The sequence below is a fragment of the Meleagris gallopavo genome, chromosome 1 (assembly GCF_905368555.1).
Source record: "Meleagris gallopavo chromosome 1, MGAL_WU_HG_1.1, whole genome shotgun sequence".
Taxonomy (NCBI): Eukaryota; Metazoa; Chordata; class Aves; order Galliformes; family Phasianidae; genus Meleagris; species Meleagris gallopavo.
Genome location: NC_139404.1, coordinates 89,011,448 through 89,038,248, shown reverse-complemented (window position 1 = coordinate 89,038,248; position 26,801 = coordinate 89,011,448). Strand labels below are relative to the sequence as shown.

Sequence of the window (26,801 nt, the reverse complement as noted above, 5' to 3'; positions counted from 1 at the left end):
CTGATGCAGATACCTGCCTCAGTAGACTTCTCTGCATGGGATAACAGAGATGTTTTGGACTAAGGGAGTGAGGAGCTCACGCTCAGCTGATGGTGGGAGTCAATGCCAGCCTGCTGAAGCATGATGGCCCCATGGCAAGCCCCATGGAGGGCAGCCAGACAAGCCCAGACAGAAATCATTCCCTGCTTTCAGCCCTTGCTTCCTCTCAGTGACTTTTTGTTCCACAGTCACTTGGGGAAGAGCATTTTTGCCCAAGAGGACCATGTAGACAAATTGGCACAAGCAAGCAGAACCACACTGCATTTTCTCTCCCTTAAGTCTGGCTGTGGGCTTTCTGAGGAGAGGGATTCCTGTAACTGACTATAATTTCCACAGCTTTAAGCAGAGAGGACTATTTTTAAGCTTACCAAAGCTAAAAGCAACCACCTCACCCACAGGAGATGAATGCTTAGAGCTAGACATGAGGTAGGCCCACATGGTGTGGCTTTCCTGTTACAGAAAGGGAGGGAAGGAGGGCAGGGGTGGGGTGGCACAGGAAAGTACAAAATATTTCCAATAAAACAACCTACAAATACTGTGGTTGAGCTGAAAATACACTGCTTTCAAAGTCTGATTTTACTAAAATTGAACTGCTACTTAAAAATTACATGCTGACTTTGTTAATGGTAAGTTTCTGTTTAGAAAAGTGCATGATCATTTTTATTTAATTCTATATTTAGATTATTGGATAATGTCTATCAGAAAGCCTTTAAAAGCAAAAATCCTAGCTAATCATCATGCACAGGTCATAACAACTGCTTGCAGACAAATATGAAAACTTTTATCTATGCATAATTCATTCGGTTTTTCCTGCAAGGGTCAACATCAAATAGGGAAACTGAATAGGAATTTATGCACTTATTTTCTCAATTTCTGTGGGCAATCTCTCACAAAAAAAAAAAAAAAAAAGTTGTTGCTTACCTTATCAAAAAGAAAAAAATCAAAATTTTTTTCAGACTGTTTCCATTGTATTACTGTGTATCACTGGTTATCCCATATTTACTGTTATGCTGAGGAAAACTGATATATAATAATAAAGTGTGCTTTTGATTTGTGGGTATTTGGAGACAACTGAAAATAGCCATTTTGTGAAGTGACCATTGTGTCAGGCACAATGAATAAATTAAAACTCAGCTACTATGTAATAAAGAGAGCAGAAACAATACAGTAGAGGCATGCTTGAAAAGTGAACCCCTACTTTTTTTCCCCAGAGTGATGGTTCTGCTTACAGGACCACACTATTTTTGATATAACATGGAAAATGAGCAGGCTTGATGGATTACAAGAAGAGTACTAGTGTGTAAAAAAGACTTTTTAATCCCAACAGTCTAAAATTGATGCATAAGAGATATAAAGGAAGGGCACAATACCTACTTATATTTCCTCAAAATACTCCTCTACTTCTACAAATTTCTGGTTAGGAATTTTCATAGACTTCGGAGGATGTCTGAATAATGGATGTATCTATTCTCCTTAAAGTCTTGTTAATTCCTATGGCCCACTCCCTGTGTGATGGAGTTCCACAGACTGCATAAATGCTGTTAAGGGTTGACTTTTTATTCTGAGCCTGGCAGTTTTTACCTTATGCATGTTCACTTTCTCTGGAAGAAAAAAAAATGTATATATTTTACTTTATGCCTTATTTTGCCCATGTTTTTGAAGGGGAAGAGAACATAGATGCTGTCTCAATAATCTTTTATAACAACAAGAGTAGGTGTAAGGCTGTAACTGACAAACCTGATAGCTCTGTTTTTTTCTGTCATGCGTTCTGATTTTAGGATGGCTACAAGATACACTGATTGATCACATCTGTACAGACAGTGCATTAAGAAATCAACCTACAACTCAGGCAGCTAGAACATAAAGTCTATAAAGCATTACAAATCTAAGTCAACATATTTAATTACATCTAAAAAATAAATGGAAGCCAATATATTGTACAAAGTGAAATAGGCTTCGCATTTGTACTTAGCAGCAAACCTGGGACAGCCTTTGCTGTTAATAAGCATCTGACTGTTTCCACTACTTTATCATAATAAATCCCAACACGAGTTCCTGAACACTTCATGACAGCATTACACTGACTATGCTTTTCTGACCAAGAGTAGAGGAAATTGCAAAATGAATCACAAACCCATGAGAGTGGCTGTTTCTCTAAGAGGTGCTGATAGGAGAAATCAGCCTCTCTGGTCCCTGTGATAGATCTTTTCTGGCTCAAATCTGTGCAAGTTCATTTCCAAGTCCCGGAGAAGTCACTTGATGAAGGAGCAGACAAAACTTTTTATGCAAAACATCCAACCCATCACGGTTCATTAACAAACCCCAAAGCAGCAACATTCAATCATAAAATGCTGTCAACAATCAGAGTTTAAGAGCCTGAAACGCATGATTAAACTATACACTTGAAATAATTCTGACAAAGATTATTCTGTATTTAGCTATCACCTTGACATGATTTGATGCAACTTATTGACAGTCCTGTCACCATATCAGAGGGTAGCAGACAGAGAGGAGGGACTGGCAAGAGGAGAAAGAGAGAATGAACAAGAATGTTTCTCTGCATAAAGCACTAACCTGAAAAAAGTAAAAACTTTGTTGTCAAAATTCCTTGAGAAAAAAAAAAGTTCAAAACAACCTGTTCCTGATATCAAGAGTTTTTTAAGTACGCAGATCAGTTTTTGGGAAAACTTCCGAACTTTCAATGGAGAGTTTTTAATCTCAATTATTCTATTAGAAAGAGCCATGGACTTTGGGGAAACAAAACACAAAATAAGTTTGGAGGTTCCTGAGCCCTCCTGCTCCATCCCCTATCCACTCTCCAACTTCCCAAAGAGACTTAAAAGTCTCATTTTCATATGAGTAAATAATAATTTCTTAAAAAGATCTTAATTCTCAAAGCTCAAAAATATTATTTTTTGTTGTTGTTTTTGTTGTCCAAATTAAACATTTTTAGTCCTTTAATTTATGAGGTCAAGACGTTTATTTTAAACTTGACCTAATTTCAACCTTCATTTCTCAACAAGCATGGAAGTACACTGACAATTAGCAATATTAGGAGACATGACTGTTGTTATTTGTAGACAGACTAAGATAACAAGGAGAGGAGAGGGGAAGGGAGGGAAGGGGAGGGGAGGGGAGGGAAAAGAAAAAGAAAAAGAGAAGAGAAAAAAAAAGAAAGGAAAGGAAAAAAGAAAAGAAAAGAAAAGAAAAGAAAAGAAAAGAAAAGAAAAGAAAAGAAAAGAAAAGAAAAGAAAAGAAAAGAAAAGAAAAGAAAAGAAAAGAGAAAAGAGAAGAAAAGAGAAGAAAAAGAGAAGAAAAGAAAAGAAAAGAAAAGAAAAGAAAAGAAAAGAAAAGAAAAGAAAAGAAGTAAAAACCAGTACTTGAATAGTCAAGCATTTCTTGGGTAACCAAAATTTACTACTGGCATATCCATGATCACTAGAAATGAGATGTATCTATCACTAAATTATTGAGCTGTATCACAAATGAAAATAATAGCTACAACTGGCATTGCACTGTCATTCTTTCCAGGAAAGAGCAAATCAGCTCCAAAAAAACCGAGAAAAATACTGTACCTCTGAACTTCTCACAATTAACTCTGCAAAGCCGCAATGTAAACTTTCTCAGGGTTGAATTTCATACCTATTATCACCTCATTCAAAAGCATAAGATGATTTTATCTCACCTAACAAGAAAAAGCATTAGCAATCATATTATCATCAAACCTGTTAAAAACACAGGGCGCTTGCCTTTGGGTGACCTCTGACTGAATGCCACAGACTGAAATATTCTCTGAAGAGACAATTTATTTTTTTTTTAATTCTAATTTGAGCTAACATTAACATCTATGATCAGCTGGGTACATACATAAAAATAACCAGCTTACTCAATTTACAGAAGTATATAATCTTTGTTTCTATTTATTGCTTGAGAAACAGCACCCACCCTAATAAAAAAGACTCAGAATTTGTACCCTATAGTCAAGCTGATTTAATGTTTTCAATTAAGTAGTGAAGTTGTTCCTTTCAGAATTCACAGAACAGAGTTGCTCCTCATGTAACTCATGGGTGATTGAGCATGCAGGCTCAGAGACTTTGAGGACACAGAGAAGAGTAAGGAAACACTATTAGCTTTAGGAAGCAGCATGGGAAAAACCTCAGATTTTTCCCAGAGGTTTTTGGGAGGGCTCCTCTAAAAAGGTGATGCGTAGCTGAAGTGCCTGTGTACCAATGCACACTGCATGGGAAATAAGCAGGGGAAATTGGACACCGTGGTGCTATTGGAAAACTACCATCTTACTGCTATCATGGAAACATGGTGGGATGATTTTCAAAACTAGAATACCATGATTGAAGGCTATGAGATTTTTAGAAAGGTTAGGTGATGTAAGAGAAGCGAGGGAGCTAGACTGCAAAGAGCTGCTCCTGAGAAATAATTACGAGCAGGTTGGGAGTTTATGGATTAAAACTAGAGACTGGACCAATAAAGGGCATCTGATGTTAAGTTAGGGTCTACTACAGGCCACCTGATCAATGGGAGCCCATTGATGAGGTCTTATTGCGTCAGCTGCAAGATGCGTCACGCTCACAGGCTCTGATCCTGATGGGGGATTTCAACACGCAGATATTTGCTGGGAAAACAACATGGTGAGTTGCAAGCAATCCAGGAAACTCCTACAGTGCACTGACATCAACATTCTAGTATTGGATAGACCCACCAGAGGTGATGCATTGTTGGACCTGGTGCTCAAAAACATGGATGAGATTGTAAGAGGTTAAGATCAGAGGCAGTCTGGGTGGCAGCGACCATGTCCTGCTTGTGATCTCAAGGAACATGGGCTCGAAAAGAGTAGAGAAAGGACTCTGACCTTCAGTAGAACTTCAGACTCTTTAAGTAACTGTTGGATGAGATACCCTGTGAAACTGTCCTTAGGGACAAAGGAACAGAACAGAGCTGGCAGCACTTTAAGGACGCCTTTCTGAGAGTGCAAGAGCTCTCCGTCTCCCAGAATTGAAATCAGGCAGACAAGGCATGAAACCACCACAGTTAAGCAAGGACCTACTAGTCAGGCTGAGAGAAAAAAGTGAAAAGTATAAGCAATGAAAGCAGGGGTGGGCAGCCTGGGAGGAATACAGGGAAAGCCAAGGTGTAGGTAGAACTGAACTTGGCAAGGGATGTGAAAAGCAGCAACAGCTGATGTGGTTGCCAAACCACTTTCCATCATATCTGAAAAACTGTGGCTGTCAGGCAAAGTCCCTGGTGACTGGAAAAAGGGATACATCACTCCCACATTCAAAAAGGGGAAAAAGGAAGACCTGGGGAACAATAGGCCTCACGTCTGTGCCTGGAAAGATCATGGCACAGATCATTCTGGAAGATATGTTAAGGCACATGCAAGATATGGTAATCCTAAACAGACAGCACAGCTTCACTAAGAGTAGATTGTGCCTGACTAAGCTGTGGTGGCCTTCTATAATGAAGTGACAGCATTGGTGGACAAACAAAAGGCAACTGATGTCATCTGCCTCAAATCGTGCAGGGCCTTTGACATGGTCCCATACCATATCTTTAAATATAAGACATATGAATCTGAAGGCTGGACTATTTAGGTGGATAAAGAATTGGTTGGATGGCCAGAGGGTTGTTGTCAGTGGTTCTGTGTCCAGTTGGGGGCCAGTCACAAGTGGTGTCCCCCAGGGGTCCACATCTTGGGACCAGTGTTCTTCAACATCTTTATCAAAGACACAGACAGTGGGAATGAATGTACCCTCAGCAAGTTTGCTGATGACACCAAGCTGAGTGGTGCAGCTGACATAATAGAAAGAAGGGACACCATCCAGAAGGACTTGGAGACACTCTGAAAGTGGGCACTTGAGAATCTAAAGAGCTTTAACAAGGCTGAGAGCAAGGTGTTATACTTCAGCCTAGGCGGTCCTAGACAAGAGTACAGACTGGGATAAGAATGAGTAGAAAGCAGGAACTCTAAGTGCTTCTCTGCAAGGTTGTTGGACAAAAAGCTGAACATGATTCAGCAGTGTGCACTTGCAGCCCAGAAGGCCAACGGTATCCTGGGCTGCACCAAAAGAGGGGTGGCCAGCAGGGAGAGGGATGGAATTGTTCCCCTCTACTCTGTGTACATGAAGCCCCATCTGGAGTACTGTGTCCAAACCTGGGAACCCCAGTATGAAAAGGATGTGAAACTGTTAGAGTGGGTCCTGAGAAGGCCAAGAAAAATGATCAAGGGGCTGAATGCAAAAGCACTCTTTAGGAGCGTGCATTATATGTTTGTCTTTTCCATTTAATGTACGTTCTGAGAGAAAAAAAATATTTTGCTGTGCATTTAAAATTATTTATCTGGCCAAAATTAACTGTAGGATCAAAAATGCAACTAATTTGAAATGATTTTTTCAAATTATTTTCTTCCCCATTGACCTCAATGAATCACCTGAGTAATGCAGGAGGACAGAAAGTGGTAAAATATATACAATACATTAGATGCACACAGAAACTGCGATCAATTTTTCTTTACGTGCCTCTAACAAATGAGCCCTCAGTTGCTTCATTTCCTTTAAGTGACAGCTGTGCAGATGAGTGTTTGTAAATAGTAATAAGGCTAGAATGAAAATGAGGCTGAAGGAAGCATAAAGTGCTTATGGTACAAGTGACAAAAAACAGCTTGTATTTTACAAGCCAGAAGCAATTCAACCATCTTCCAAAGGGCCACTTGCGTGTGGATAATAGAAGTGAGTTATTTGCAGATTTAAGAAGAAAAATAAGTTAATTGAAAGGAAACAAGACAAGATGTTGAAAGATAAAGGAAGCAATATCTTCGCTAGACCAAAATAGCATATTCTGATTTACGATCCTTCTATAAAATTTTCTCCACAGTCTTCTTTTCAATGAAATGTAGGTTTGACTAGCTTTTTGTTTCCTCATCTAAGCACACTACTGCCATGTAGGACATTTTTGAAGGGGAAAAAAAAAAAAAAGCTTCATAGAATGTCAAATGTCTTCGTTTTGTTCCAGAAAAATTAATTCCATCACATATATCTCCAAAATTCAAATATTCAAATGCATGCAGATATTTCTGCAAGCAACAATGCATATGTCGGCATGGTCTATGCCACTTACCAAGCAAAGCTACTTCAACACATGCTTTATTAACCAAAAGTTCCATCTAAAATTTGTTCATCTTTAGTCTACTGACAAGAAAGAAGTTTAACAAAGACCTTCATTTGCACTTCAGTAAAAAGTAAGTAAGACAAAATCATGCTTGGTCATAAAATGAAGCAAAGTGGCTTTTGTTAGCTGTGCTTGGGCAGAGTCTACCTATTCTGCTTTTTCTTTAGGTACCAGAGTACTGTTTTATAGAACAGCGTGTCTGCAGGCTTTTCAGTCTTGCTGAATAATGAATAGCAATAAAATGGCAAATGAAAAAAAATGTTCAAAGGGTCAATTAGCCTTTCAGTTGTGAGTTACCTAAATATCTGAAACATTCAAATACTGATAAATTTATCTCTTAAAAAGTAAACAAACAAACAAACAAAAATACACACACAAAGAACAATTTTTCAATATAATATAAAACAGTTAAATAATTATTTACTTATTAAGGGCAGCCAACAGAATACAAACTGAAACTCCTGTAGCCAAAAAAAGCAAAAAGAAAAAACCCACCCCTCTCACCATCTTCCAGATCAAACCAGTTTTCTGAATGCTTCAGTAGAAATTGAAGTGGTGACACTGGCAAGCTGGAACAGAAAATGAAATTGCATGTGATGGTAAAACGCCCAAAATATTAAATAAATATTTCCTAACTATTAATTTAAAGTTGGTTCATCCAAATCAATTTGCAAATGCTCATTTTGCAGATTTAAGAACCTTTCAAATTAGAAGTTGATGGTAAATGCACCCTAGAAGACCGATTCTCATTTGACATTCTGCAGTTATCTAGACGGAGCGATAAGATTACACGTTCAGCTGGAGGTGGGTGCATTGAAAGATGAGGTTTGTAATTGCCGTTTGGTATTAATCTGGTTATTTATTATTGCCCCAAAAACAGGATAAAGAAGAAGGAAAAAAAAAAAAAAAGTATTACCACAACTATTTAAAACAATTTAGTATATTTTAGAATAATTTCAAATTAAGAAACCTCTTTCTGTGATTCTCATTCTTAAACAGAAAGTCCATAGAGCATTTTTTTCCTTTGCTTTCTTTAAACAAGAAAATACAGAATATGTAACACAGTGAATATTATTTTGCCACCACTTAGAAGTCATAGGCTTTTTTACTAACCTGACCATGCCAGGTCTCAGAAATTGTCTGGACTCTTCTTGGCCTGAGACATCTTTAGCCTGCTTAGCTCTGATAACAGATATCTACCAGTCTGACTCAATTTCATTTCAGTTTTGATTTGGTTTACATTGATAATAGGCAGTTATTTCAATGTGAACTCCTGAAGAAAATAAAATACTAAAGAATCTACCTGCTGTGCATCAACATTCTTGATGCATAGGAATATAGTTTTTAGGGTTTTTATTTTAAAAGAAAATAAAACATTTTCTGAAGTTCTTCACTGTTGAAAGGCTTCCCAATGCTTTTCTACAATTACTGAACAAGACAAATAATTCGCTTTAGGCTTTTCTTTGACTACTTCTATGATGATGAAATGGAAAATAGTTCTTCAGGGTGATATGCTATCATTAGCTACTATAAGAGGAAAAAAAAAACCTTCTTATTGAAATAGGAAAACAGGTCACCAAACTCCAACTAAATTCTTTCACTGCGGAGTATACACAACCTGACTTGAGATTAGGCTATAAGTCGCTTCTGATGCAGTTGGCAAAAAAACACTACCCATTATGGGTTCCCTTTTGCTTCCTACTTTCTCCTGTTTGTGTTACAGTGAATAAGACATGGCAAGAAAACCCTGAGTATGAGAGCTACCCTCTTGGGCAACACATTTAGAAGGAGAAAGAATTACAGATTTAGATGCTAAGGTATATAATTATATAATTAAATACCTTAGTTTTGCAAACTACCCAAGGTAAGATACAGACAAAAACATATTTCAAAAGAAATGCAAGCAGAAGAATACGCCTTCATATAAAACATCATTTTTACCCACAGTTTTGACAAAAGCAGAACATAAGGGGAAAAAACAAACAAACAACAACAAACAAAAACAAACCCTGAAAATATCAGACCACTTACAAGCAATCCAAACTCACATGGTTTATTTTTATAGAATTATAGAATCACAGCATTGCTCAGGTTGGAAAAGACCTTAAAGATCATCAAGTCCAACCACAACCTAACCATACTACCCTAACTAACAATCCTCTGCTAAATCATGTCCTTGAGCACCACATCCAGATGATTTTGCAGCAAGACATCAGCTATACTGGTGTCACCACCACACTTTCAGCAGCACTGATCTGAAACATGCATTCTGCCATTTGTGGGCCAGGCATCCATGTCAAGGAGCACATCTGGCACATTAGATGGTACAAAAGCAGATCAGCACATACGCAGCAAACCCAGCACATCCCAGGTTTTGAAGATTCTCTTCTCAAAACAGGAAACTTGTGTCTGTGCAGTTGCCTTAATGCTCTTAACAGATAAAAGTACAAAACAGTGTGGGTCACTCATGGCAGATGCATAGGAGTACTGCTTTTAGGCAACTAAATGTTGAATCATAATAACTCCTGTCCTTAGAATAGTGGTACTTAAACTTAACAGATTATACAAAAAAGTCATGCTTCCTGGAGAAAGGCTTTCTAACTCCAAAGCTTCCCAGATCTCATGAGTTCAATTGTTTTATGCTTTTGCATTATCTGCAGAAATGAAAAAGCCAGCTGTTCCCTTGCCTTGCTGGCTTCCTCTGTGTTGATGCAGCCCAGGATACAGACTATAAGCACGCACTGCTTTCTGATGTTGAATTTCTCATCAACCAACCAAATACTTCAGTTCTACTCGCAATTCATTCTCCATTCAGCTGCTATTTGTGCTTGTGATTGCCCCAACCCACATTCAGGACCTTGCAGTTGGCCTTGTTGAACTTTGAGAAGCTTGTGAATAGCTTTGATACTGTCATGGGAGCATGGCACTTTTTAGTAAACAATGAGTACCAGAGAAAAAATAATAAATAATAATAAAATAATTCAGTTGTGAGGTAAGTCACATCACATATCATAAGTTTTAGGACATTTACTGATGCATTAGTAAAAGAGGAAAGCTAAAACATTGAACAGCATACAGTTTGTTACTAGACATCTCAACTTCATCTAGAGCCAAACAGTGCTGCCTAGATCAAAGTGATTTTCTTATCAGATCCTTATACTCACAGGACTTGACACATTCACCAGAGCACAACATTATCACAGCAGGTAGGCATTCTATGCTGGGGAAAGAGGTGGCACCAGCTTGCTGAGTTGGCAGCCTGCAAGCAAAGTTGCAGAATTTCACCCATAGTCTATTTGGAACAGCAGCAACAGACATAAGTCACAGTATCTCTTTTGTAGAGCAGGTCTCTTGTAATGCACATCACCTTCACTTTTTGCATATTAATCCATCTTCACACAAATTCTTTAACTGCAAGGAAAGGTTGCAGAAGGAAAAAAAAAAAAAGACAAAACAGAACAAAAAGTTGAGTATAAAAGTACGAAGTCTACTTTAATGCATTCTCAGATCTAAAAACAGCCTGCAAGGTTTGCAAAACCTTGAAGTCCATAAGGTTTAAACCATTGATGAAATCAATTTGCTTAACATATGATTCACTGTTTAGCCAGCATCCTAATTAAACAGTAACTTATTATTATTCCAGTAAGGAATAAAGCACAGTAGGTGATGTAAGGTCATCAGCTTATACTTAAATATGTTCCTTCCCAACTTTTTAATTATGCTGATTTTTCAGAAGCCAACTGAGAGTGGATTAAAATTGATATAGGTTGAAAAATAAACATTTTTTAAGCGCAGTCAATGCCAAGTAAGACTTTAGACCAACACCACAGTACTGTTTAAATTATTTATTTATTTTTAAAAATAACTCTAACTTCTTAAAATAAAAATCCTCCTTGCTACAGGTATTCTGTATAAAAAAAGATGATTTCACAGCCATAGCAGCAACTATGTAATTGCAAAAACAGTATTAGATTATTTCACTGGGTGGAATCGCAGGCATCCAGACGGGTCTTGAATATCTCCATAGAAAGAGGCTCCATCATCTCTGGGCAGCCTGTTCCAGTGCTCCAACACCCTTACTGTAAAAAATTTCTGTATAATTCATACACTTAATCCTTCTACCTTCACAGGTTGGGCCTGGATTAATCTTAACTTTTAAAAAAATGCTTTCACATAGCAGAAAGGATTAGAAAAACTGAACTAAAAGTAAGTGAAATCAATTCAATTCTAAAATTTATTTGAATAGTTCTACCCATAATACTACATAAAGATGGAAGCAGACGTCACTTTGCCCTACCTGGACTTTATCTGTCAAGTTCACATTACTTGAAGAGCAAAGCAAACCTAGAGTTACAAATACTATCTATCCCTAATTTTAGTTACCTCAGAAAAATCTACTGATGGTAGATAATGCCATGGTGTTGTTTTTTTTCCTTTATATTCTTGACAGATACTAAGAAAATTGTTAGCTCTATGTTCAGTTGGTAATCTCTAGTTTGTCTGATTCCCTTCCACCAGAATAGCCAAAAATCCCAGCATGAAACATTCCCTTGAACAAAGAGCATCATTCTTTAAAATTCTCTCCCCTACTCCTTAATTACATATCTCCCAGTTATTCGAATAATTGGTATGAAATAGACTCCATGTTTTAGTAGCATTAGTTGCATCATCTTTTCTCAGGTCTGTTTTGTTGTTGTTGTTTGCTGTAAATACACTGTACTCTGAAGACATGGAGATTATTAGCAGCTGAATCGGCAGCTCCCTGGATGATCTTGGCCACATCTCTTCATTTCTAGGCTTTCTTTTCTGCACCAATTCCTCTTCAATGAAATGAGAAAACTACTTTCCTGTATAAAAACATACTCAATACCTCTGTAAAGTACTCTATCCCTTGTACATCATTGTGTCTTGACGTTCTAGTATAATGACAAAAACAACTAAATGTCTTTTGTTCACTGCTCCAGCTGCCTCAGCAAGTGGTGTGACACCTTCCTCTGAATATTTGAGGTGATTTTTCCCCTCTACTCAGCTCTTGTGAGACCCCATCTGCAGGACTGCATCCAGGTCTGGGGCCCCCAGTACAGGAAGGATGTGGAGCTTTTAGAGCAAGTCCAGAGGAGGGCCACTAAGATGATCAGAGGGCTGGAGCACCTCTCCTACGAGGAAAGGTTGAGAGAAGTGGGACTGTTTAGAACTGGGAGAAGAGAAGGTTCTAGGGAGACCTCACTGTGGTCTTCCAGTACTTGAAGGGAGCATATAAACAGTAAGGAGAATGACTGTTTACGAGGGTGCATAGTGATAGGACAAGGGGGAAATGGTTTTAAACTGAGACAGGGGAGGTTTAGGGTAGATATTAGGAAGAGGTTTTTCACACAGAAGGTGGTGACACACTGGAACAGGTTGCCCAAGGAGGTTGTGGATGCCCCATTCCTGGAGGCATTCAAGGCCAGGCTGGATGTGGCTCTGGGCAGCCTGGTCTGGTGGTTGGTGACCCTGCACATAGCAGGGGGGTTGAAACTAGATGATCATTGTGGTCTTTTTCAACCCAGGCCATTCTATGATTCTATGCCTTATGATTATTTCACTGCAGAGGCCAACATGTAGTCATGCAGAGAATTAAGCATGGCTGCTCTGCGCTCAGCCTCAGCCTTCTCTGCTGAGCTGCTGTCAGACTTTGCTAACAGTGCCACGAAAAGCAGGCTGAAAAGGAAAATTTACATACAAGCAACAAGTAGACATTGTTTTTCACACATTCTTATTTACAGATAACAGAAGAACATCTGACATTGGAATTTACCTGAAAATATTTCACGTCTATCTGAATACAGCAAAAAGATTTCAGTACTTAGAAATGCATCAAATAGAAACATCACTGATAAGATAACCCAGTAGCATTACAACTCATGTTTATTTGACCAGTACTGTACCAGTTTAAATGGAGAATTCTTCTCATCTCATTTTATTGTTTCTATATGGTGCTAGAGAACTGAGAAGGTTCCAAACCACTGATATTTATGACTGCAAAGAATATATGGTTTGCTGTAGGAGAAGCCACCATTTTAACTTTGACAATACACTTGAAAAAAGAATGGCTAGAGATGAAGTATCTCTATTTTATGTTCTGCTTCTTGAATGAATGCCTCATCATTTTCTTTGCCAGAGTGAAAACTAAATTCTTTCTCAGACCAAATTCAAAATAAAATTCATGCTCAGCTGCATTTGAAATAAAAGCTGTGGTACACAAGACTTAAAACAGGAGGGGCCGTTTGTAGCTTTTCAAATTTTTTGTAAGTTTCTTTTAAATTCATAGAAAACTCCTGAAAAGCAGCAACAGTGCAGATCACATGTAATAAACGATAAGACACAGCACAATCATTACACTAAACTAGCAGCTATTGCTCTATTCCACAGTTTTGGCAGAACTGCTTGGACCTCAGAAACACAATTTCTGCTGAAATTGAGTTTTCTGTCCCTCATATCTGACGTATAAGTGGAAAAAAAAAAAAATAAAAATAAAAATCACAGCTTTCCCCAAGGCATCTTTGCCTTTTGGAGGGAGTGGGGTATATAAGGACTATCACTCTTGAAATCAGTATAGCTTTTTGTTAAATTCTTCACTGCATCCAGAATAGTTTAAATAGCATTCAAAAAGGATATATTTGCAAACACAAGTCGGTTAAATAATGCAGAATCTAGTAAAAAATAATTGTTTATATAAATTATTGCATAAAGCAGGGATAGAATTAGGCATCATAAGCAGTTGCTAGTAAATATACAAAAATAAACTGCTAACACAGCAAATCTTGTTCATATCAGACAAAAGGCTGTCTCAGAAAGACAAGAATTTATTCACTTACATTTTTAGATGTTATACAACATACCTTATGCATTACATGATTTACTGTCTTCAATAGTTGAAATCATCCTTCTCACCTTTGTTCTGTCTTAACATATTCCACTCTCCTCCTTTGATTTGTTCTTATTTTGTTTATTTACATAAGGGCAGAAGAAATAAGGAAGGCTAAGACAGATGCTTGATTCCCACTCACGGAAAAGCAGGAATGTAAGTTAGGCAAGGAGTTTTCTCCTTTTGAAATGGAGTGAAATACTTCATTTTCTTCTCTTTTCATTGCTCTTTTACTAACCACATTGCTCTGATGTACATGGAAAGCAATACAAATATGTACATATAGAGAGAAATGCACCCAGATTGTATCTATACAGAAGCATTTTGGACTTGATCTCAAAGGTCTTTTACAACCTAGGTAATTCTATGACACTATGATTTTCATGTAAAAGTGGAATAGACAATTAAGGGCGAAGTAATGAGTTAAAAGGGAGAAGAGAAATAGAAGATGGTTAATATTGATATCAATATTAACTGCTGCTAGAAATGCAGTTTCCATATTAATTGTGAATAAATACTTTTGGTTTTCTTTTCTACGTTGCCCTTATCTGTGCTGAAGCAATTCCTAAAGGAAGAAAAATAAAACAGCAGACTGGCTGAGGGTAGGAAGTGGGATGCACACACACAAGAACTAATGAAGAACGAGGAACTAATCAGCTAAAACTCAGATTGAATAGGAATCATTCCTGACTACCAAATTAGGACCAAAAAGATTAGGAAACAACCCAGTGGGAAGAACTGCTTGAAATCCTCCTGTACATCTCCTGTTCTAATTCAAATACATCTGGCAATTAAAAGAGAAGAAGGAAAAAATCAGATGGAAGAAATAACACAGCTATCACCAGAATAATATTTTGCAGCATTTTCCAAAATTGAATAAACTTGAAGAATTCCAAAATTTGTCTCCCTAAATCACCCTGACACACATCACAAGGTTTTTTGGTTTTGTTTTGGTTTTTGTTTTTTTTGTTTTGTTTTTTTTTGTTTTGTTTTGTTTTGTTTTGTTTCCATTCTAGACAGTGGTTTTCAAAAAGCAAAGAATACAACTGAACAAAAAGAGAAACTGTCTTCTTCATATTGCTGCCAGGAAAGTAAATGTCATACATCGTCAAAGTTCTAACTTGGTACTGCACTTGATCTCCAGAGATACCTGGCCCTTGCAACATCCAATGACTTTCAGAGTTTCAGAGCGAATCAAAAGCTCTCTCCTGTCACAGGAGATACTGTTTGCGCTTAGAGATGTTAAATGCTAGGCATATCAGATTCTAGAATTTGGTACATCTTCCTTCTTACTGAACCTCAGAATCTTTAATACCAAACAATGTCAGATCTAAGAAAATTTCACCAAGAGAGAAACATTTGCAAAAGCACACTATAGAGTGCTAGTGTGTATTTATGCTACAGTCGAAGTAGGATGTTTTCATATCCCTCAAACTTGTTGCAAAAGCATTTATAATCAAGAAATTGTTCGGAATCTTATTAAGAAATGTTCCAAACCATAGCCCAAAAATTAAAATCCAAAAGCATGACACATACATGCTATCTCTTTTTGTTTGATTGCTGCTGTTATCTGCTGCTGAAGTGATCCAAGACTACCAGAAACCTAATGTTACAAGCTCCTGTGCACACATCTGTAATCACATTCTTTAAATAGCAAACACAAGCAGTAAGATGATTTCTTGCTATGGCATTATATTTGCAGATAGAAATACAAGTGTTAATCTTGAGCTACTCAGAGTGCATCATTTAGACATTAAGATAGGAGCAAGTTGATACTGGTTTATAATGGGATAGAGGATGTTAATAGGAGGGGAAAAAAAGGAAAGTACTCAAGTACAGACTTTTCTGTGCTTCCTTTCATGGACATCAACAAGAGGAAATTGCAGGGGGTTTTTTTTGTTTTGTTTTGTTTTTTAAGCTGTGATACACAAATTTATTACAATAGCTTTAAGGAATATATACTTTGGAATCCACAAAGTTTACATTGATCTATAGCTTTATTACAAATGCAAAATCACGACATATTATCAAAAGCAACACTAAGAGAATCAGCAGCTCTAAATTTTCCATGGTCTGTGTGTGACAAAGGGAAATAAAGGGAAATGAAGCGAGTCTAAACCTGAGCCACAACATTAGATCCACTCAGGTTGTGTGCAGGGAAAAAGGAGAAGAAATGACAACCAAAGAAAAAAAATTTGCAAGTGGGTCAACATCCTCATCTTCAAAAAAAAAAAATTAAAAAAAAAAAATAGACTGAAGCAACTGAACTGTTAAAAACAAAGGTCAGTATAAAATAAGTTTACTCATGGTTCCCCTTCCTGTATAATCCCTAACGAACTACGTACATAAAACTATTTCAACTGCTTATTAGCAGCTCTCACCCCTCACTGCCCCCCAAGTATAAGAAAGATAAACACTTATTATTTTAGACTATCTTTTGAGAGAGACCTGAAGGGACTTCTTTTTGGTCACAGATAAGGCATTATAAAAGTAGTGCAGAATAAGTCTTGATTTCTTTTGGCATCCTTCATGTAGATGGAAAAAAAAAAAAAGAGAGAAATTTTTATGCCCCCAAAAACCAGTTTATAATCTCAGAATTCAGACTTCAGTAAGTTGAAAGAAAAAGCTATACCCTAAGACCTATTTTGTAGCACTTAAAATTCAGATGCACAATTTTTGCTAGCTCCGAGGTGACCCTGCCTCTGTGTTCAGGCAGGGGGTATGGTCCTGAGAAACCCTACTCATTAACTGAGAGATTCTGAGTCCTCTCCCAGAAGGAAATATAAGGCAGCTTATATCTTTCCTCTTGCACCATCAGTGTATCCTAAGGGGAATGCATGCAGTTCTCTTAGGGCCAGTGAGAAATACCTTACTCTCTGCACTGAATCTGAAAGAATATATATACACTCACACGCTATTCCTATGAACTATCACCTCTCTTATCTATTTTATTCTTTGGATGCTGCATTCATTAGCAGGAGCTCAAGCACATTTGAAATAAAATTATGCTTACTTGCTCTACAGCAAAAACAAATGTATTTGTGTTCAAACTGCATTTGCAGCTATTCCAAGGGGAATTAAAGAGCACTTCATAATGTAAGAGGAACATTAATCTTACCATGCTATTTAAGCATTAATTTGATCTCAAATTGTATATACACCATATCTCCAGGCATGGCACACTTCACAAAGAAAAAATAATAATAATCCACAGACAAAAAAACTACAGCAAGTTGTATATGATTGGTGCTTTAGAGCATAATTACCTGAAAGACAGAAACAATCACTGTAACTCATGCTCAGTGGATCAGTCTCAGAAGAAGGGATGAAGGATGAAAATAGCTGCACTGTTTCCTCCTATTATATTAGAAAACTTGCCAAATTTCCCCATGCACTTAATGGGTACAGCCAATACAGCAATGTCAGCAATCAGAGATGGTAAACTGGACAAAATGAGTGCTTTTAATGAAAAAAACTCACTCTTACATTCCTGGAAAAATTAGTACTCTTCTACATGGAGATGTGATTGCTTGTTCATACTTTTTGTTCTAGCCATCCACTGCCAAGTACAAACTACCAAGAAGGATATAAAGAGAAACTCTACTTATTCCTTATATTGCAGCACAATGACCCAGGTCACGATAGAGGTTGTACAGGTAGAAGCTGATTGTCTGATCTCATTGATTGTGTCAATAAAATACACTTGCTAGGATAATGGAGAATGCAGTAGGTGAAAGGCACATGTAAAATAATTGCATGAAGAGTCTATTTCTAATCAAAGCAACATCAGCTTGATGGTTGTGTAACCATATTTTTATGCCACACACTGATTACAGGAAAAAGTTCAAAGCCCTTAATCCATCAAAAGTAGCTAGGACACAAGGTTTTGCAGCCTGTTTTACATCTCCTAGTTGTATGTGTGTGCGTACAGGTAGATATATGCATATATGTGTGCATTTTATTTTATATTTTATTTTTTAAAGAAGCAAGATTTTTCTGGTTAGATACATGCCATTTAACTTCACACTGCCTGCTTCTACTCTTCCCTATTTCTGCAAGGGAGGATTTTCCCAGTCTACTGGGAAGAAATGAAGTGAAGCAGGAATAGGAGTGGATGAAAAGGGGAGAGGCTGAGCTTCCCTATATTCCTTTATCATAGACAAATATTCATAAAAACACAACTGAGAAGTTAATCACTCAGAATGTACCAGAAAACTGGTGAATTGTATTTATTAAGCTACACATACAAAATTAGATAGATTTTATGATGTTCACTATGAAGTCAGAAAGCTAGCTAGCTAGCCTCTAGTTTTGTCTAATAGCAAATACCTAGACATGGAGCAGAAACAGCATGTGAACATCATATACAGAAAAAAAAATTGACTGCAACTGAACAGAGATCAACTAGCTGTTGCTCTGTTTTGAATTTAATTACTTACTTTATGTAACTGTGTTTTATTCTCCTATACAAAAGAAGAAGAAAAACATACCTGATTTTCCCTGACTTTTGTGAGATTGGATTGCACTGTAAAGACTAAGAAACTCTACTGGAGATGTGGTCAGATAGAACAACTGCCATTTAAAATTCCATTAAGACTGTAAAACTGTCATATAAACAGTGATGAAACCTATGGACACAAGGATGAAATTATTTTCATAGTGAAGTTTAAAATAGAACGAGCAATTAAAAGCTGAAGATTTTCTGCTAAGCATATAAACAGAAGGGAGAAAGACTGTTTACGAGGGTGCATAGTGATAGGACAAGGGGGGAATGGTTTTAAACTGAGACAGGGGAGGTTTAGGGTAGATATTAGGAAGAGGTTTTTCACACACAATGTGGTGACACACTGGAACAGGTTGCCCAAGGAGGTTGTGGATGCCCCATTCCTGGAGGCATTCAAGGCCAGGCTGGATGTGGCTCTGGGCAGCCTGGTCTGGTGGTTGGCGACCCTGCACATAGCAGGGGGGTTGAAACTAGATGATCATTGTGGTCTTTTTCAACCCAGGCCATTCTATGATTCTATGCCTTATGATTATTTCACTGCAGAGGCCAACATGTAGTCATGCAGGGAAGTAAGCATGGCTGCTCTGCGCTCAGCCTCAGTCTTCTCTGCTGAGCTGCTGTCAGACTTTGCTAACAGGACCACGAAAAGCTGGATGGTCTAGTGGTTGGCACTGTGGTCTTTTCAACCCAGGCCATTCTATGATTCTATGATCTAAGGTATGAGTATAGTGCAGATTAAAGAGAAGATCCCAAGCCACCAGCTGGAACCAAGTTCAACTGTGAGACTTCACAGCAACATTCTCAATCATTTGGGCCATCATATCTCAGAGGGCTAACAAAGTATAATAAATTCAGTAGTCTGTTACTTATTCTATGTATCCTTGATTTGCAGAATTTATTTCCAAACAGACATGCTTGAGCTGTTCATCAGCAACACAAACATTTTGTTCTTTGTTGTGCTATGAGGTGAATATTGCATATGCAGTCTGAATCCAAATTGTTCAGATGAAAACAATTTGGGAGCATGAGGAATGTAATGCAGGTTTTGCAATGTTAAGAGCTCCAAACAGAATATACGCTACTGAAGCTTGGCACAGGAAAAAAAAAAAAAAAAAAAAGTACTGAAAATTTGCAGGTAACGTCCACAACAGCATTAAATATTTGGTGAAGTACCTGGTAGCTTGCAAGGTGCATTAATGCCTTTTACTACAGCAGAAGATACTAAAGAATGTGATGGATACCAGTTTCCTGCTTTCTATAGCTGACTGGGCATTTGAATATTACCTGCATACTTATCTCCAACACAACAGCAAACTCAGTAGTTTGTCACCAGGAAAGCAAACAAAGGAGAGAGTTATTTAACTTAATGGATTGGATTGAGGTATTTCCAACAACAGAATAAAAAACAAAATTAGATTAGAAATCATAAGATAATTCCTACTTACGAGGACAAGGATATTCTGGTCTGAATTCCCAGAAGGGAAGAAAACCTAAATTAAACGTGAAACTTCATTCAACTGCAAACCAGCCAGCCAAACAAAAAGTTCCATACAGGAACACTTCAGAGGCACATCAGGAGCACTAAGATTTTAATATGCTATTGACCATTGACAGGGGCTTCAAGAACAGCTACCCATTAGGAAGCGCCAGTGCTGTGCCAAGCTCTGACAGAAGCACATTGCTGTCAGAGTGCAGACAGAATAGAGATTCTGAGGGAATCGTGTCAGGGTTGCTTGTTTAGCTCATCTTAAAGAGCTCTACATGGTTTTCACGTTATGCAACAAAATACAGAAAAAAAGAGGTACTAGGTGCATGCATGCTGTAGCATTTGGGTGTTCAAGAAACAATATTTTTAATATGCAGAGAAGACGGTTTCCAGTGAGTTTCTGGAAATCTATGCCCACCCAGAAAGATGAAGGTTCCAAATTAAAGCAATCAGCTTCCAAATTTTATGATCTTTTTTAAGGAGAGAGAATTTTTTAAGAATTACCTCCAAGAGTGGCTCAAGGGATCTATCCCCAGTATAATCTCCCTATGAGATTTTCCTTTTTCCCCAGTAATACACATGCATGCTTTTTTCTTACTCTTTGTGCTCCTACAGACTTACATTGACTAACAGTAACCTAGAGTCACAGAATCACAGAATGGCCCAGGTTGGAAGAGACCTCAAGGATTATGAATCTCTAACCCCCATGCATGGCCACCAGCCTCCCCATTAAATACTAGACCCCATCCAACCAGGCCTTGAACACCTCCAGAGATGGGGCATCTACAACCTCTCTGGGCAGCCTGTTCCAGCACCTCACCACTCTCGTAGTAAAAGACTTCTCCCTGACATCCAACCTAAATCTTCCCTCCCTCAACTTAAAACCATTTCCCCTTGTCCTGTTGTTATCTACCCCTTCAAAGAGTTGACTCCACTCCTGTTTGTAGGCTTTCTTTAGGTACTGAAAGTCTTTCTAGCAAGCAAGGAAGAAGTGGTTATTTATGGTACAGTATTCATCACTGCACTGCTGAGAATTCCTTGCTTTCCCGAGGCTCTTTTTCAAATACTAAGTTTAAGGGATCTTCTCTTTCACATTCAAAGGTGCACCACACCACCTTGTCACATGGCCCGACAACACTGTGTGTAAGCTATTACTCCAAAGTCGCTTTCAATTTTCTCTCACTCTAGTTCAATCACTTTAATTCGTATTCATGAATTTATTTTGAAGCCAAATGCGTATTCCTTTCCACTTGTACACATACAATTTCATTTGCTCTCTCTGAGACTACTTAAATAGTAGATCTAAATCCTGTCTGAATTTTACCAGCTGTTCAGCAGTGACCTCAATTTCTGATTTTGTGGTATCAGCAAATTCAATTAGTTTATTTCCCACACTTAGGTCATTGATGCTGGCCAGAAATGAAAGAGGTCAAAGCATTGACCTCCGCAGAACTTTCACTGCCGTCCACATGCCTGCTCTATTTTTCTATTGTTTAATTGGATTTCACTCATTTTTATCTGCTATCTCTAATGTCTGAACTTCCCGTGCTTTCAACAGCATCCTGCCAACTAGAACTGTCTCTTCTTTTCTGAGCTGCCAAGAACCTTATTTTGAGAAAATCAAAATTGTCCCTGCCCATATCTGCTCAACTCTAAATCAAAAGGAAAAAACAAACAAAGCAGCACAGATGGAGCAGCATCTTATTATTGAGTCACTGTAAGGTATGGGTAACAGAAAAAAAAGAAAGATCTATTCAAAAAAGAGAAGATTGTTGTAACTAACATTCAATGGTGTCTCTTCTGCTTTAAAGGACTTCTTCTACCCTCTCTGCTGCAGCTTACAAAGTGTTACCATGACACTCATTTGTCGCAAATTAACTCAGGTTGGAAGGGTCCTCTGGAATCTACCAGCCCAATGCCCCAGCTCAAGGCATGCTTAACTGTAATTTGCTGCTTAGAGCTTTCTTTAGTCAATTCCTGAGCATATCCACGGACTGATGTTTCAAACCCATTTGGGTAACCTCTCCAGTGTCTGACTGCCCTCATGCTAGAATTTTATATACTTAAATATGTATATATAATTTGAAAAATGACCATCAAACAGCCTTAGCCAGTTTCCAGTACACCGAACTTACAGACAGAATACCTGTATTAGTACTAGAGTACTGGGAAATAGTAGCTGCCAAGCAACAAACAAAGTTGGAAATAAATCAGAAATAAAATTATCAACTTGTAATGAAATATTTTTGAAGTATAAATACCAACAGGCAATACTTCATATATTGAGGTAGTTAAAAAAAAAAAAAAAAACAAACATTTTAGAAGCCACTACAGAAAAGATATCAGTCATCCTAGTTCCAATTTGGAAATTAAAAAATAAAAATAATTAACAACAACAACAAAAATCAACAAAACCTAACTAACACATTTTCAGTATTTTCCGGATACCTTTAGATAACCATAACAGTTGAAGAAGAAAAAACAGGAACTAGAACTCACTAGGTTTGACTAAAAAGAGATTGATTTTTGATTTAAACAACCTATTATGCTCTACAGAATGCACGACTTTATAAAACAGCCATTGCCATGAGTCAAGTACTTATTACCTCACCAAACCACAATTTTCCTGCACAATAAAAGTAAATATAGCTATCAGTACTTTGGACCAGTCTTTAAATTTTCTGACTCCTGCACTTACAGTGATCACTCAGGTTTTATCTCAAGATTGATCACCTGAATTTTCCAAGGATATTTTCTGAAATGCATTGCTAAGTAGATAGGGTTGCAATTAGAAAGGGCTTCAATTTTTAAAGTTGTGATATGAAATTCTTCAAATTCCTTCCACGTGTAAAGCAAGCTGCTTCTTCCTGGCTTATGAGCAGTAGGCAGCAATTTTGCTGAGTTCAGCTAAACAAGGAAGAAAAACAGGGCCTTCTGCACACTAAGACCTGGTCACACTGCTCAAAGATTTTCATTTATTCCTAGCTCTAAGCCAAGGCTGATCTCTCCCCAGTGGAAACAGCTACTTCACAAAGCTTCATAGCAGTTCATACTGTTAGTACAGTTGTTAAAACTGCGGTCTTGAGAATATTCCCTCTGTTTTCACAAGGCTTTCCATATGCTTCTCTTTGCAGCTAGCTCATTTGGCAGCACACCACATGTTGGCAGTCTGCAATAATATGCAAAAAAAGTAGAAGGTTGAGACAAATAATAAAAATACTTCTAAGCAGACTGTGTGGAGGAGGAAAGAGTAATTGTGCAAAGATATCAGGATGCAGGGATATGGGCAATTGCCAAATTGCCAGCAAAAAACTCCTACCCTGTTAACTGTGACTATAGCACCCCATAACAATAGCTCTGCAGCCTAAAGCAAGCAGCAGCTTAGTTCAGGAATCAAGACAGCCCCTGTACACTTGGGCAGTGCTCCTCCTTAGACAAAATACAAGAGTAAGTGCAGAGGGCAGCATGATATGGCTATGCATACCAGCTTGAATATGCATCCCTAACTGATAGCCCAAACAACCATCTCCAGTCAAAACAGATGACTTTTAGAGTTTGTCTTCTTATTTTCTCTGGTCACCATCTATCAGAAAAACAGAGCTACATTCCATATACAACATTTGAAATGTTTTCCAACATCTTTGTTCATAACAACACCATGGGGTTGCCTATTGACATTCTATAAATTAGGACAGAAAGACAATGGAATCCAGTCTCCTTTCACAGATGAGATGTTTCTCAATATTAAGTGGACAAAGAACATTTTTTCTTCCCACTAGTATAAATTCTAAATACGGCAATGAAGGAATTTGATCTAGTGTATAGAATCATGGAATAATAGAATGGCCTGGGTTGAAAAGGATCACAACGATCATGTAGTTTCAATCCCCCCTAGGGTCACCTCTAGACCAGGCTGCCCAGAGCCACATCCAGCCTGGCCTTGAATGCTTCCAAGGATGGGGCATCCACTACCTCCTTGGGCAATCTGTTCCAGTGTGTCATCACCCTCTGAGTGAAAAACTTCCTCCTAATATCTAATAAACCTCCCCGTTTCAATTTAAATCCATTCCCCCTTGTCCTATCACTCTCCAACCTTGTAAACAGCTTTTTCTCCTTCTGTTGATGCGCTCCCTTCAAGTATTGGAAGGCCACAATGAGGTCTCCCTAGAACCTTCTCTTCTCCCAGTTCTAAACAAGCCCATTTCCCTCAACCTTTCCTCGTAGGAGAGGTGCTCCAGCCCTCTGATCATCTTAGTGGCCCTCCTCTGGACTTGCTCTAAAAGCTCCACGTCCTTCCTGTACTGGGGGCCCTAGGCCTGGATGCAGTCCTGCAGATGGGGTCTCCCAAGAGCTGAGTAGAGGGGGACAATCACCTCCATCTCCCTGCTGGCCACTCCTCTTCTAATGCAGCCCAGGATATAGTTGGCCTTCTGGGCTGCATGCACACACTGCTGAGTGCAGTACAAGTGCACAGTTATGTGAGCTACCTCAATACAAATGCCTTTCAGTGTTTCAACTCTCCAAACAACTTTGGACAGAAAACAATTTCTAAGATGTACTATGCAAATCCAAAACCTTCTTACTTTACAATTCCAAAGTTCACTGCATCCCAGAAGGTTTTTTATGTATGAAGAAATGCTTCAAAATTGTAAGATTCAGCAGCAAACACATTTGAATGCTATGATGTAAGGATTACTCCTTCAATGCCATGTAGAATGTTGACCAATAATTTAATTAACCCAAGCATTAAAAAATTTAGTTCTGTTCTCTCTGAAGGAACAAATTATAAAGACATTTAATAGATGACCCAAGATAGATCTATGAACATTGCCAAGGAGCAGAAGAATGTGGATGAAATTGAGGACACAACATCTTGTTTAACACAAATGGTAGTTGAAGGGCATGAATAAAACTGCCACAGTTTTCACCTAGACAAGTGGAGGATGCCCAACATTTATCACAAAAGCAGTTTTAGAATTGGATCTTCTCCTCTATCATCTATCAAAAGCTGAGCTTCGTTCCTTATGTAACTCACAGGAGTTTCAAATGGAAAGAAAAAAGGAAAGCTCAGCAGAATCTGGCATATGTATGAGTCTTACTAAGCTGGTAAGTAAGCTTCCAAGGCAGTCTACCTTAACTGCTGCCCACAAGTGCTGGAGTTTTGGTAAACTCTGCACCATCAACATGTGTGCAAGCACCCAGACAGCAACTTGTCACATGAACAGACAGAGGTACTGAAAAAACCATTTCACTGTTAGTAAAATATTTTCTTCTTATTATTAGACTAAATATAATGTACTATTTGAGAACAAAATAATTCCCATAATGTATTACTCTTGCCATCATTAGTTCACAGATTTGCGTACTATCAACAGCAGCATGGCCTATATGCTATAGTTTCTCCAAGGACATTTTACAAGTGGTATGAAATACTCTGATACAAAAGCCTGTGCTGAAGCCAACTTTGCAAGTAGCTTTACCCATCCTATTACAAATCATAGTCCTTCATGCTTTCAGAACAGAGCTCTTGGATTCCATGATTCCATGCTCAGAAGGGAAATTAATCTCTTTTGGCATATTTGATTCTAAGAATTCCTGCTTACCCACAATTGCTGGAATTAAAAAAAGTAATAATAATTTAAAAAAAAGCATACCAAAAATGTTTTCAAATTTCCAAAGTATAGATGCACCAACGTATTTCAGGTAAATTCTGCACAAAAATGAGAATATGAACCGCACATAAGGGTTTTGATCTCACACTATTCAAGTCACAGGGAATTTTCTCAGCAACTTGAATGGGAGGAGGATCAAGCCCAGGGAGCATAATCGGGCACCTAGCTGGCCCAAGGTATTGATTGTGAGCCCTATGCCCTTTTTGAAATAATATGTTCAACCCTCAGGCTAAGTCGGCTGGCACAAATGATCTACACTGAATAGAATGCTACCAGCTCAGACCGTCATAGAAAGACGTGCAAAATTTGGCATTTCTCTTCCTCCTCAGGTGCTGACTCACATAGTTATGTTGGAATCTCAGCTTCAGTATGAAAATAGTTTTAGCCCTGGCTTCCAGACAGCTTGAAAAGTTAAAGCCCTATGGGTGAAAAAATTAGATGTCATGCCAATTACAAATCTGAGGCTCACTATTTTTTGCAGAAAAGAGCAGTGATGTTCAAACTCTTTAGATAGAAGTCATTTCTAAAACTTTTTTATTTCATCTACTGATAAAAAATTGTAAAATAGAGATATATAAAACTTTAAACAGATGACATTTATAGAAGCTCCTTAATACAGACAAGTAAAGTTACGAAAGTTATTTTGATTAATAGGAAGTTACATTATTAATTTCTTTGGAATCACAGTATTTTGCAAATGTTGCAACTGCTGAAGATAACAAAACACATCACTGAAATGTGAGGTTAATTCTGACACACTGAAAGCAAATATAGAATAACTTATTCATTTGAAATCACAGCCTATGGAAAAGCTGCTTCTGCAACACTGCAGACTTTGTGAGAGAAAGAAAAGCCTGAGACAAACTTACAGCCATTAAAGGGTCAACATATTAATTTACATTTCATCTGCAGATCAGTTGTTTCAGACTGTAGCAAAAGTCTGATTACTATGGAAGGTATAAAACCCACACTGAGCTAATCAACAGAAAAAATATCATGTAAAAATTACAG

General features: G+C 37.9%; 1 long non-coding RNA gene across 2 annotated transcripts in view; it reads right to left on the bottom strand.

The window, feature by feature from the left end:
* LOC146545499 (uncharacterized) overlaps positions 1-26,801 on the bottom strand; it is a 224,293-nt gene that overhangs the window by 180,576 nt on the left and 16,916 nt on the right. For both annotated transcript variants that reach the window (XR_014887410.1, XR_014887412.1), the window contains exon 2: positions 10,386-10,632. This is a non-coding gene — a long non-coding RNA (uncharacterized LOC146545499). The remainder of the gene's footprint in view (positions 1-10,385; positions 10,633-26,801) is intronic.